A 12,809-nucleotide genomic window follows, 5' to 3' on the forward strand; every position below is an offset into this window, starting at 1 on the left:
GATCTCACGCCACCCTCCTTACCCCCCAACAACAAACACAGTGAAATACATGCTCCCTCAGTCTCCTAAAAAAAAAAAAAAAAAAAAGGCTTTTTCATCTCCGTTGCGACACAGTGATAAGGGGTAGCGAACATCTCATACCTGGTGTGAATGCTAATCAGTCAGGAGTTCTCCTTTTCCCAAGACAGGGAACTGTTTCCTTCCAAATTTATTAGAACCTCCTCCACTGCCTCTTTGAAAAACCTTCTTTGTCACCCTCTCCCAAGTCCCGATACTTCTTTAAAAAAAAAATGGCTTCGGAGCTCCTTCTATTCTTGATATTGATTCTCTCTCTCTCCCCCCACCCCTCCTCCTCTCTCCTGTCTGTGTCTCTTCTGAGTGGTCTATTGATAAGTCCCTGGAGGCACTGGGTCAGCCTGCCCGTAGGAAACCAGACACAATGCACAAATCTCCGAGTGCCATTCTGCCATCAGCAAGCAGACCACGTTTAGGAGAGAGAGAGGGAAAAAAAAAAAAGCAGTAGAGCAAGAGACAGAGAGAGAGAGAGAGACACCAATCGAGGGAGGGAGAGAGAGACGGTGGGGGGGGAGAGAGAGAGGGAGGGAGAGAGAGAGAGAGGAGAGAGAGGAGATTGTAGAGGTTTCTATGAACAAATTCTTTCATTCGTTAACACAAAAAGAGAGAGAGAGAGAGAGAGAGACACGGAAGGAGAGAGAGAGAGAGTGTGAGAAAAAGACCGATTGGAACAGGAGGGAGGGAGAGAGAGAAAGGGAGAGGGAGAGCGACACTGCCAGTCAGGTTAATCATCCCTACTTTAATTAGCTGTTCGGCTTAGACATAAAACAATTGAATTTGAATGATCTGTCAGCAGGCTCGGCTGAACCAAAGGGGAAAAGCGAATATTACAAAAAGACTGTTGGTGTGTTCTGATAAGCAATACTGCTCGTACTGACAAATCCTCAAAGGGGGAACTATTAAAACTTACAACTAAACAAAAAGTGCAAATACAAATGGCACTAGATAGAGGTCTTTTTAAAAAATGGAGTTCTCCCCCCTCCCCCTAGTTTTATGAACGGTAGATATTTATGTGCAGGAGCCAACATATTAGGGTCTGCGTGTAATGTGTGAAAGTTTATTAACGATGGTCTAGGAGTGTAGCAGACAGATGCTGCAGAGAACAAGACAGGTACAGTCGGATGCTGAGTCTAGATCTTGGAGGGAGATGGATGCTGGAAGAAGAGGCACCGTGGCAAGAGATCAGCACAGACCAAGTCAGTGGGCAGAGAGGCAGACAGATTCTAGGCACGGCACGATCTCGTCTAAAAAGGCAAAAGTTCTGATGCAATAATAGGTGCAAAACAATCCATCTATCCTCCTCCTCTCCCAGGAGCACTCCAAGGTACAGTTAAAATGGATTAATCTTTGTGACAAACAGAGCTGGCAAGGCAGACTATGGCAGACACTGAAGGCGATTCACAGACCCAGAGGATACCAGAGCCGGGAAAAGCCACAGATATCAATCTCTCCAACGCCCTAATTTAGCAAGTGAGGAAACTGAGGCCCAGAGACTCCGGCTAATAAATCAAAAAGGCAAGAGCAATGCCGACGACAGACACTGGAACCCAGGGCTTCAGCAGCCCCAGGCCAGTGTTTTTTCAATCATACCAGCCAACCTCCAGCTTTCTTTAAAGATCTTTTCTGGCCCAACAGGTACGAAAATCACCCTTGTCTCCAGAATGTCAAGACTCTTCCAACTATACAGCTAGTGTACAGACTTCCAATTTCAAGAAAAGTCAAAGTAGCAATATTTTTTTGTCCATTTTGAATTCTAGGGGTGGGGATGTAAGTCCTAATTTCATTCTTGGAGAAAAGCAGAAAAATAGAACATTGTGGAGGCCCCATCTCAGCAAAGTCTAGCTGCTGCCACATTCTACGCCAGAGAAGGCCAGTGCACCATTCTACAAAGACCTCTCCTAGAGTTTGCAATTCTCTCTATGAATGTTGTGTGTGATACATCACCAGGTAAAAAGATGTGGTTCTCTCATACGACTCATTTTTAAAATATAGGCACAGTGTGAGTGAAAGATTTTGTCTTTCGGCTTACAATGTCTTTTGAAATCACAGATGAGATTTTCTACCTGAAAGATTAGGTATGGGCAACTTTTCCTATATATTTCAATTGAAATGAGCTACTAAGAGAGAAAGGGGACACTGTATTATCTGCCCATGTATTGATAGTATCTTTTTTGAGACACATATGACCATATTCAGTAAGGATTTCCCTACTGATAATGGATAATTGAAGGTAAACATTATTTAAGGGTGAAAGAGGTGCTTATGAAGAAAACAGTGCCATCAGATATTACTGAAGAGATTAAGTCTCTTGTCCTAAAACAAGAATCATGGTGTACATAAAAGCAAAAACTATCTCTCTGTCATGCTTCAGCAAGGACATTGCTACTTAGGGTGAAAGAAGAAAACTGAAAAATATCAGACACCTGGGAGCCCACTCAAAGGCAAGTAATCTGAGAGAAGTCATAGCCAGAGTAATTTAGTTTATTTGCACACCAACCTCTTTAACAGGTCTGCTGTGACGGGTCTAAAACACAGAGTCCACAGTCAATCAATTTAGAGGAAGGAGGGGTCAGTGATTTTGACATTGGTAGGTCCTCCTGCAGGTTTCAAAGCACCTGATAATCAAGAGCCCAGAGCAGAGCGGTGAAGTGCTTGGTAAATGCACGCTGTCAAACAGACCTTTATAACATTGCCTAGGTCACAGCCTCTCTCAGAAACTCAGTTTCCCTGACCGTAAAAGATGATAAAATTGATTCTATAAGATTGTTTTCAGGATGACATGAGCTAACACATATAAAGTCCATGACTGGTCATTATTTGGTAATTATTATTGAGGAAGGCATAGAATGAAGGTGTAAATAAGCAAAACCACATACTATGAATATGCCAATGTGTTATATTCAAGGCAGGCAAGTTTAAGAGACGAATGTACATAGCAAAGCAAGGATCTAATATATAGACTCCTGTTAGAAAGGGTTGGCAGTAGACATTATAAAGTTTAGAACCCCACAGTCCTGGAATCTAAGCTTCAAGGATCATCTAAAGGTTGTTTGATCTCTTTGTTTTCAGACTTTCGTATATTTCCTGGCTCATAATAATAACACTAACCAATATGTTATTGAGACCTTGATTTGTGTTAAGCATTCTGCTAAGTATTTTACATTTTTTATTGTACTTTAGTGTCACAGCAACTCTATGAATTAGGTACTACCAATCCTCATTTCACAGAAAAAGAAATCGAGGCATACATAGAAGGATTAGGTAACTTGTTCAAAAGCACGCGACTGGTAAGTGAGGAGCTGGAGATGAAATCCAGGCAACTGCCTTTAAAGCCTGCATCCTTAGCCATGATGCTAGGCTGGCACACAGTAGGTATTTGGTAAATATGTTTTGAATAAATGAGCAAATGCATAAAATGCCAGTGTTTTTACTTCATTAAGTGAAAGGCGGTGCACAATCACTTGAGAGAACCTTGTGCTGAGATTATACGATCTGTTATCTCTTTTGTGGCTCACTTCAGGTGGCAGCCTTTCCTCAGAAGCTGAGGTGAGCCATGTTTCTGTGTGGTGCTGAAAATGGATGAGGTGAAGATCACTGGCTATGACCACCCAGGGCATTTAAATATCAGACGGCATTTTCGGCACTTTGAGGGTAGTGTTAGCACACGGGTTATTAATTGGCTTAATTCCAGTTCAGATAATTACATCGTGTCTCTTTAATTTTTCCCCGACCATGCCATTCTTCACTTCCTATCACAAATGTGCTCTTTAAAAAAGCATGTGAACATACAGAAACATATAGTTATATTTAATGTTTCCATAATCTATAGGGTGTTCTTTTTTTCTAAATGATTAGTGTTTAGTAGCCATGTAATAAATGAATAAATGGGCAAAAGCATTAAAGTCATTGCAAAATAAAGATAACTAGTTGAAGCTAAGATTTTTGTTTGGCACTGAAATAAACAGATTTTTAAACCATTTCCTTGGTGACAGGATTCCAATCATTTTTTTTTTTTTCTCATGGGCAGATATTCCAAGAGCTGATGACCTGCTCATGATAAGCTCATTTCCTTATACTATGTAGTTACAAGCATAAAAAATAGCAATGAAAACTGATATTTTAAAGTAGAAAGTGAGACTGGATCCTGAATGGTACAGTATACTGAACTCATGGGTTTGAGAACAGTCATTAATCCAGTTATTAGACCCTGACTCACGTGGCATGTTTTTTCTTTGCCAAGCTTATTATTAGAATAGTCTTCAAATTACAGAAGAAAAGGACAAGGGATCCCAATTTAATAAGTTGAGGAAAGTTTAACAGTGATAAACAGACAGAACTCTTCTCTTTCTCTCAAATAATCCTTGGCCTTTGAATACTGACTGTGTCTACATGACACCAAAGAAAATCTCCCGGAGGCATACATTTTAATCGTGAGCACAATAGTTAAATGTACCCATGGCAGAGCATGGTTTATTAGTCCTTTTCAGTGTACATTTGTATGAACCAGTCACCAAATATAGGATACAGAGAAAGTAAGAGAATAAAGGGTTAATTTATTTACTATGTATGACAGTTTTTAGACCTTTGCTTCCTCAGCTTTTAGTTCTATATTCCACGAGTACTCTGCACATAATAATAAATGCCATAATTCAATGTATGCCATAATTTGATTTATTTTCAAGCACCTTTTCTGGTTCAACTCTCAAAGCTTTCCTTCCAATAAACTTCCTCCAAATTATTCTTCATGGCCCTCTGTAAATGGTAATCTAAAATTGGTATTTGTGGGATGACTTTACCTACTGCTGTAGAGAGATCTGTAGCAAACTAGCCCTATTTTCTTCTGAGAATCAGTGGTGACGTTCCATTAGAAATTAAAAAGAGAAAAGAATAAAACCCCAGGCCTTTCCCACCTCTTTGACCCCTGTAATAATGACAGCAGTAACTCAGTTTTCACTCATGCCTTCAGACAGATCTTCGGGACAAGGTCTTTACACTCTATTTGGCATACTCAATGTATTGTCTGGTATTACACCTGCCCATGGCGGTAGATCATATCTCAGAAGAGGTATGTCTTGGAGACAACGACTGCTAACTCTCTTAGCTCTTCATGTGCAATTGCAATTTATTTTCTCTGTGCCTCAAGTTTCCAATATGTAATAGGGGTATATTATTATCCTAAGACTAGCGATTTGATACTTAGATTAAAGTACTATTATTGGGTAGTATATGTAAGAATTAGCTAGCAAAAAGTGGTGATTTTCATAGCCTTACCAATATTTTTACAGCAAGAAGTCCTTGGATAACACATTTCAAATTCAAAATTTAAGCGAATTTGAATTCAAAGGAAAATTGGACAAGATTTATACTGAATATTAGAGGTGCTAAGCAAGCACTAGGTTTTAAATTTTAATGTCATCTAGAAACAGGCTGATAGGTTTTATAGAAGCATAGAAACTTAGACCTCGGAGGTATTTCAGAGATTCTCTGGTTCTTTCAGTTTACAGAGAAGAGCTGAGTGGCAGAGACATTTTATCGAACAAGCTTAAGGTCACACAACTTGGTAGAAACAAAACTAGTACCGGAAACTAGTTCTTCTATTTCCTGGTCCCATGCCTTCCTCAGTCACACTCTTGCCTTTCATAGTCTTACCCAAGCCCCACTCCGCCCCCTGAACATATTTTTTTAAAGAAACTCTTAAATTCTTTTGTTGAGAAAGAGGTACTATATTCCTAATGTAGTCTGATAAATACACTGTCAAGGGACTGTGGTAGGCTGAATGATGACCCTGCAAAAGATATCCATGTCCTAACCCCCAGAACCTATGAATATTACCTTATATGGCAAAGGGATCTTGTGAATGTGATTAAATTAAGGATATTGAGATAGGCAGATTATCCTGGATTATCTAGGTAGGCTCTAAATGTAATCACAAGGGTTCTTAGAGAGGCAGGAGGATCAGAGCTAGTTAGTAGGAGATGTGATGACAGAAACAAGAGGTTGGAGTTATTCGCAGAAGGGGTCATGAACGAAGGAATGCAGATGGCCTTCAGAAGCTAGAAAATAAGCAAAGAAATGGATTATTCCCTAGAGCCTCCAGAGAAACCCACCCTACCATCAGCTACCAAAATCTGAACATCATTTCACAACACAACTGAAATATTTCTTAATTTTTTTTTTTTTTTTAAAGCAGATATATTACCTTGTTGGTTCAAACTGAGCTTATGATACAAGAACTTCTTACCAGTTTTCAGAAAAATATTTACTAGGATAGGTCAAGAATGGGCCTCTCCCTCCTGTCATATTAAGAACTACCTTCTAGGTTGACATGGAGAAATCTATCTGAAGACTGTTGGTTAATGGATCAGTTGTCTCTAGATCCACATAATCATATTTGCCCATGCCCAGTCTTACAGCCTCTCTTCATTAGTGGATTGGCGATTATATCTCCAAGTTAATCTACAACAGTAGTTTCTAGTTAGAAGCAAACTGAAGGGTCTTGCTGTCCAATTCTTGTATGTTAGAAGATCTAAACTCATTCTAAATAGTGAGGTGCTCTCTTGCTAGCCCCCACCTCACATTTGTTCTGTTCTTTCCCCAATGGAGGTCAGAAATGAAGAAAAAAAGCAGCACGAGGAAGCATCATGAAAAATAAACTTCTTTCTAATAAGACTTTCTTGCCTTAATGTATCATTGCTGTTAAGTTACTATATACAATCTGTAGGACGGGGTTCCTAGAAAAATGTTTTTTGGCAGCATCAGTATTGCCCAGAAACTTGTTAGAAAAATAAATTCTTGGGCCTTACTTCAGACCCACATTAAATCAGACACTTCGAGATAGATATCTGAGTGCCTATATTTTAAAAAGCCCTTTATATAATTCTAGAGCCTGGCTAAGATCCACTGTCATAGAGCATATCTATGAGGCCCAGCAAGTCTACCTGAAGAACATGCTGAACCATGAGTAAGATCCCCTGCTCACCTGGGTATAATTGTGGCTTTGTCTCTAGCTATGTGACCTTATATAATGTTTTTAGTCTGTTTTATCTCCTCATCTGCAAAATGGGAATGATGATGGTAAGAACAACAACAAAAACAATAATCCCCTATCTATGCAAAGGGCTAATGTAGGACTTAATAAGATCATGTATATGAAAGCATTTTTTAATGCAGGATTGTTATTATGGAAGAAATGTTAATTTGGATTGCAAGTGTCCCGAGACCAAGGTGTTGGGGATATCACCTCGATATTTCACATTAACTGAGACTCCGATGTGATCATAGTAAAAAATTTCAAGAGGCTCAAGATGTCAGGTCTAATTTTCCAAGCCAAAATGAAGGCTGGAAGTCTGTAGACTTTTAAAGGATGTGATATTGAATGGAGGATCCACTGACTAATGTTTCTGAAACCAGGTTTTTGGAACTAAGTGCTGAATTTCTTGATTTGAAATTCTACCTTTCTATTTATCTTCCTACATTTTCTATTCATCAGGTAGCAAAAATTTAGTGACAGCTTTGAATTCTATATTGCCAATGAAAGCCTGTGGCTTGTGAGATTCAGAACCACACTTCTTTATCAATTCCCACTGACAATCAGTTTTAGAAAAGTGGCCCATGAGCCCTATCATTTCCATACTATATTCTTACATAAGTAAGAAGCCAGCTCAAAGACAACTGATTATATTCACAGATTTTTCAAAGGAAAAAAAAAAAACCCCATAAATTCTGGTAGGTGGGAAGGATTGTGCTGATCAGGATTGAGACTTTTTACATACTATATCTTACATAAGTAAGAAGCCAGCTCAAAGACAACTGATTATATTCACAGATTTTTCAAAGGAAAAAAAAAAAACCCCATAAATTCTGGTAGGTGGGAAGGATTGTGCTGATCAGGATTGAGACTTTTTAAGATACTGAAGTCCAAGCTCTTAGGGAGCTGAAAAAAACTCTGACACAACCAGATTAACTATAACCATGATTTCCATGGAAAATCATCAGAATTTTATCCAATCTCAGTAATAAACATTCATAATATTTACTAATGGCACTAAATAAGCGGGGAAAAGACACCTTATAAAAGATAGCCAACCATCCTTTTTTCCTTCTTGCGTGAAATCATAGCAGGTATGCTTTTGGGCCTGAGGGCTCTTTCATCCTCTGAAGATGAGAGCCTACAGCTCACATTTTTGACAACTCCTCCGTGCCTTGCAGGACAGTTGTGCTATGGCAAAGATTCTGTTTGGGTTGCTGTTTCCTCTGAGCCAGTCACAATGTGTACATCCGGAGAAGCAGCTGCACCTTTTAAAAGCTCTGTGTTGTTAAGGAAGTCACCTGTCCTTTTAAATTTCATAGATTTTTCTTTGTAAAATGTGGATAATATCGGTCTTACCGATCTCACTAGTTGAGCTCGCAAGTTGAAGATCATAAGGGATGATGGATCCAAAATGCTAAAGATCTCATTTGCTTGGCATTATTCATATTATTATTTACACTTCAGCAGAGGAGTAAAGGTATGTATAGAAATATTGGGTATGGTAGCCTGCATACTTTTAGACATTTAAGTTGTACACACCTCTGTCGTTTTCCCTGAGCGTACATGAATCTCTTAGTCAGGTTATACCTAAGGTGGTAAAAAAACACCAAGTCCCTATATAATCTCTGGGTTGATTATGATCAGTTATACATTAAACAGACACTGCTGCAGAATTTATTGCGGTTCTGTTTTGGCTGGCTCTGCTTTAAAGACATTCTCTAAGTAAAAACAAATGCAGTATTATAAAATTGAAGAAAGCATGGCAGCCAAAGCTGAGGAGTGACAATATCTTCAAAGGCCATTCCTTGGTTGCTTAATATCAAACCTCTTCTTGGAAATGTCTATTAGTTCAACAAGTATTACTAAAAAAAAAAATTTGTAGTGAAGCTACTGGATGTTCACCATTTAAAAGGATAGGAACATGTATCCTGCCACAATGCAAACTATTATTACTTGAATTGCCCACACTGTGTTTAAACAAATCTGTGAGTTGAGTTCAGATGAAGATCTCATGCATTGTTGCTATTTAGATAGCTGTAGGTATATATGGTATCTAATTAATGAGTCTTCAATGGAAGGTCAATTAACTGTGTGGTATATTTTAATATAAATCATTAACATAATTGTGCAAAGAACCTGTCTGATTATCTTGAACCGTTATTAAATCTTTGTTACATACAAAGATTTTCTGTCATGTATTCCTAACTAGACCATATGCTCCCTGAGGATAAACCCTGACTCATATTTCTCTGACTTTCTCATTGCCTCTAGTACAGGGATTTACACACAGCATTTGCTTCCCAAATACCTGACGTTTAATTGGACCTATTTCTTATTGGCTTTTCTTGGGGGCAATTAAGGCACATAAAGTGCCCATAGATAAATGCATCATTATCACTGAGGTGAGGTTGTGGTTCTTAATTTTTTTTTTTTTAAATTATGAATTGGGCCACTTATTTTTCCCATGTGACATTTAACCTGACTAATTATAGAAGTGAATAGAAAAACATGATTCTTTTTTAAAAAGCTCACTTCACATACAAATTTTAAGGAATTCAGCAAATGTGTCAAATAGAGTCACTTTGCACAATGATGGTGATGGTGATAGTTTATGTATTGCAGCTTTGATAAAAAATATTTTAATTTAAAGCATTAAAGCAAGCTACCCATAAAATTACATAAACATAAATATGCACTCTCCCACAAACACACAATTGCACATCCTTAAACTTAAATTAATGTGCAAAGAAGATATAGTCTTTTGCTCTGGTGGAATACAAATGATGAAGACTAATAAATGAATAAATAAAGCACTGGGTATCCAAATCAATGTCTGCTCAATTCTGGTCAAGGAGGTGAAGTGAGTTTCCCCTACAGTCAGAGAATGTAGTGGATGAAAAGGACGTGAATAGCTGGGGGGATTTCCTGAGGCCATTGCAGACCAGCTCACACACTGTTAAGAGGCTCATTTTCATGAGACTTTTGGTTGCATTTGTAACACTTGCTCCAGGACCCCTAGAGCATTAAGTGCCACATCACAGCACTACAAGAACAGGACTAAATGTGAGAAGGTACATTACAAGGTTCTTTATCTTACAGATTCAAATATCCAGGACTTTGTAGATATTTTCAAGATCATTTTTTCCCCTTGTTTTTCTTTCTCTCACCAACCCCCGCACACACTCCTTTCAAATTGGACTATGTGGAAAGGATTTTTTAGAAAAATCTCAATTCCTGTACTTCTAAAAAAATGACCAACTGTAAAATTCGTAGATTAGTACAGTTAATTATTTCCATATATAGAACATATCTCATTAAAAAACAAACAAAAAAACCAAACCGAACCTGGGTCTGTTAAGTTTGTTCTAGATTAAGGATTTAGCCACAGTTTGGTAAGCATTTGTTCTCTCTTGGACTTGGTGCATATTAATTGGTACATATTTTAACATTTCAATACTGCATTAAATTATTAATGATTTGAAATTATTAGCTGGTACTGCCCCCGTTTTTCTGAACCAGTGCCACCTGTTTCTTCTAAGTTTGATTCAAAACAAAAAGTCTGGAATCTAATTTATCAAGAAAACAAATGTGAAGTTCAGAAAAAGGATAGAAATCACTAAAAGAATGAGATCCAATCTCAAAATGATTAAGGAGAACAAAAGTTTACTTAATCCTCAAAGCAAATGTAAAAGATAAGGCCTTCTGGTTTTGTAGATGAAGGTACCCAGGCTCAGAGAGGTTGAGTAACTTTCCAGAAATTCATAGCTAAGAGGTGGCAGAACTGAGTGTCTGCCATCTGACAAAGTCTGCTCTCTTTTCTTTTTTTTCCTTCTTCTTTTTTTTTTTTTAATTAAAGTATAATTGACATGCAATATTATATTAGTGTCAGGTGTACAACATAATGATTCCACATGTATGTACCTTACGATGTGATCACTCCAGTAAGTCTAGTAACCATCTGTCGTGGTACAAAGTTATTATGATATTATTAACTATTTTCTCTATGCCGTACACTACATCCTGTAACTGGAAGTTTGTATCCTTCGGTCCTCTTCATCTTTTTCAACAATTCCCCCACCTCCTTTCTTCTGGCAACTATTGGTTTGTTCCTTCTTTTACATGCTCCATCATCAGCCACTTAAGCTCTTTGGCTATTCAGGAGTTTCTTTGGGACCTGCTATCAGGTGTACAGAGTGAAATAACAATTATAACAATTACGGTAATTATTAAATATATGTGTACATACATTATTAAGTATACAGATATAAACTTAATATATATATGATTATATATACTATGTGTATGCTATATCTATAAATACGTAGTAGCTGACACGTAGTAGCATTTACAGTGTGCCAGATATCATTCGAGGTACTTCATTATCTTTAAATTAGTATTTAGTACTATTTACTTAGTTTTTGTAACATCTCTATAAGGTAGAAATTATTATTATCTTCCAATTTTATGGATGAGAAAAGTAATGCATGACAGTTGTAAGTGGCACAGCCCAACCTACTTTCCATTATCCTACCTCTCTCATGGATCTTTTCCTATTTGTTATCCTCTTGAGAATATTCTTGACCTCTGGCCTATTCTTTTAAGACTTTATTCCTTCTTAGGTGATAATTTGGGGATCTCAGAAGGTGGGGGAATTCAACTATTAACCAGTCAAGAGTTTACTTGCTAGGGAAATAAAAGACACAATTTAGTAAAAAATCCACATTTGTTGGGGAGTAAGTCGCCAAAGCCAGATCTTATGGCCTGGAAAGTAGGGAAGACACTGGGGAGGAGGACTTTCTGGTCTTTCAAATCATGACATATGTACAACCATCTATACATAAACTCATATTAATCCAATATATATTTAATGAACACCTGCTATGAACAAAGGACTCTGCTAGGACCTAAACTCTAGAAAATAGCTATAGAGGTAAGTAAGAAGCCATAAACCTAATATTTAGAACATGGGAGAAAACAAACTCTACATAACTAAAACATAATGCAAAATAAAGTGAATGCCATAAAGGGTTGCTAACAAAACTCTGTCAGTTCAGTGGCTTGAGGAACATCATCTGATGATGGACAATGAGAAAAAGTTCCTTGAAGAAGGCAGTGTTTGAGATGGACTTTGGAATATGGGAAAAGTTCCCATAGAATTTAGAGAGAGAGAGGTTTTAGGCAAGCAGCACTGAGTAAAAGCGTAGAGATAGGAAAGCACAGCAAATATTTGATTAACCTCTAGAATACTCAAAGGATAGCTAGAGTTGTTTGAGATATGGTGGGCACATGCAAGTGGAAATGTCCAGTTGGCAGCTGGACACCCATGTCTCTAGTATCAGAGCTACAGGCCATGTCTAGATACTCAGATCTTCGGGGAGGGGATAGGAATGTATGGTTGCAGCTGTATGGGTCTATGAAACTGCCTAGATTTCAAGAATGCAGTGATGGAAGAAAGGAAGGCAAACTTACATTCTATGGGCCGATGAAGGGAGAATGGATGAAGGAACAAGAAAGATCATTCAGATGATCATGAAAACAGATGCTATGAAACCCAAAGGTGAAGAATGCTCTAAAGACGTGGAGCTAGGTGGTCAAAACAGTCAAATTAGAAACAGTGAAGCTAGCACTGCCAGGAGAAAGAGGCATATTTAAGAGCTGGAGTCTTGATCCCTCTATTCATCTTTGAAGAACCGCCTCTCATTCC

General features: G+C 38.0%; 1 protein-coding gene across 20 annotated transcripts in view; it reads right to left on the reverse strand.

The window, feature by feature from the left end:
* ZBTB20 (zinc finger and BTB domain containing 20) overlaps nt 1–12,809 on the reverse strand; it is a 396,848-nt gene that overhangs the window by 116,641 nt on the left and 267,398 nt on the right. The window contains exon 1 of one of the 20 annotated variants that reach the window (XM_025051365.1): nt 142–411. The exons of the other annotated variants lie outside the window; for them this stretch is intronic. The gene's annotated coding sequence lies outside the window, so the exon portion shown is untranslated. Of the gene's footprint in view, nt 1–141; nt 412–12,809 lie in introns of those variants that run through there. 20 annotated transcript variants of the gene reach the window in all.

Source organism: Pteropus alecto, unplaced genomic scaffold (genome assembly GCF_000325575.1).
Source record: "Pteropus alecto unplaced genomic scaffold, ASM32557v1 scaffold270, whole genome shotgun sequence".
NCBI lineage: Eukaryota > Metazoa > Chordata > Mammalia > Chiroptera > Pteropodidae > Pteropus > Pteropus alecto.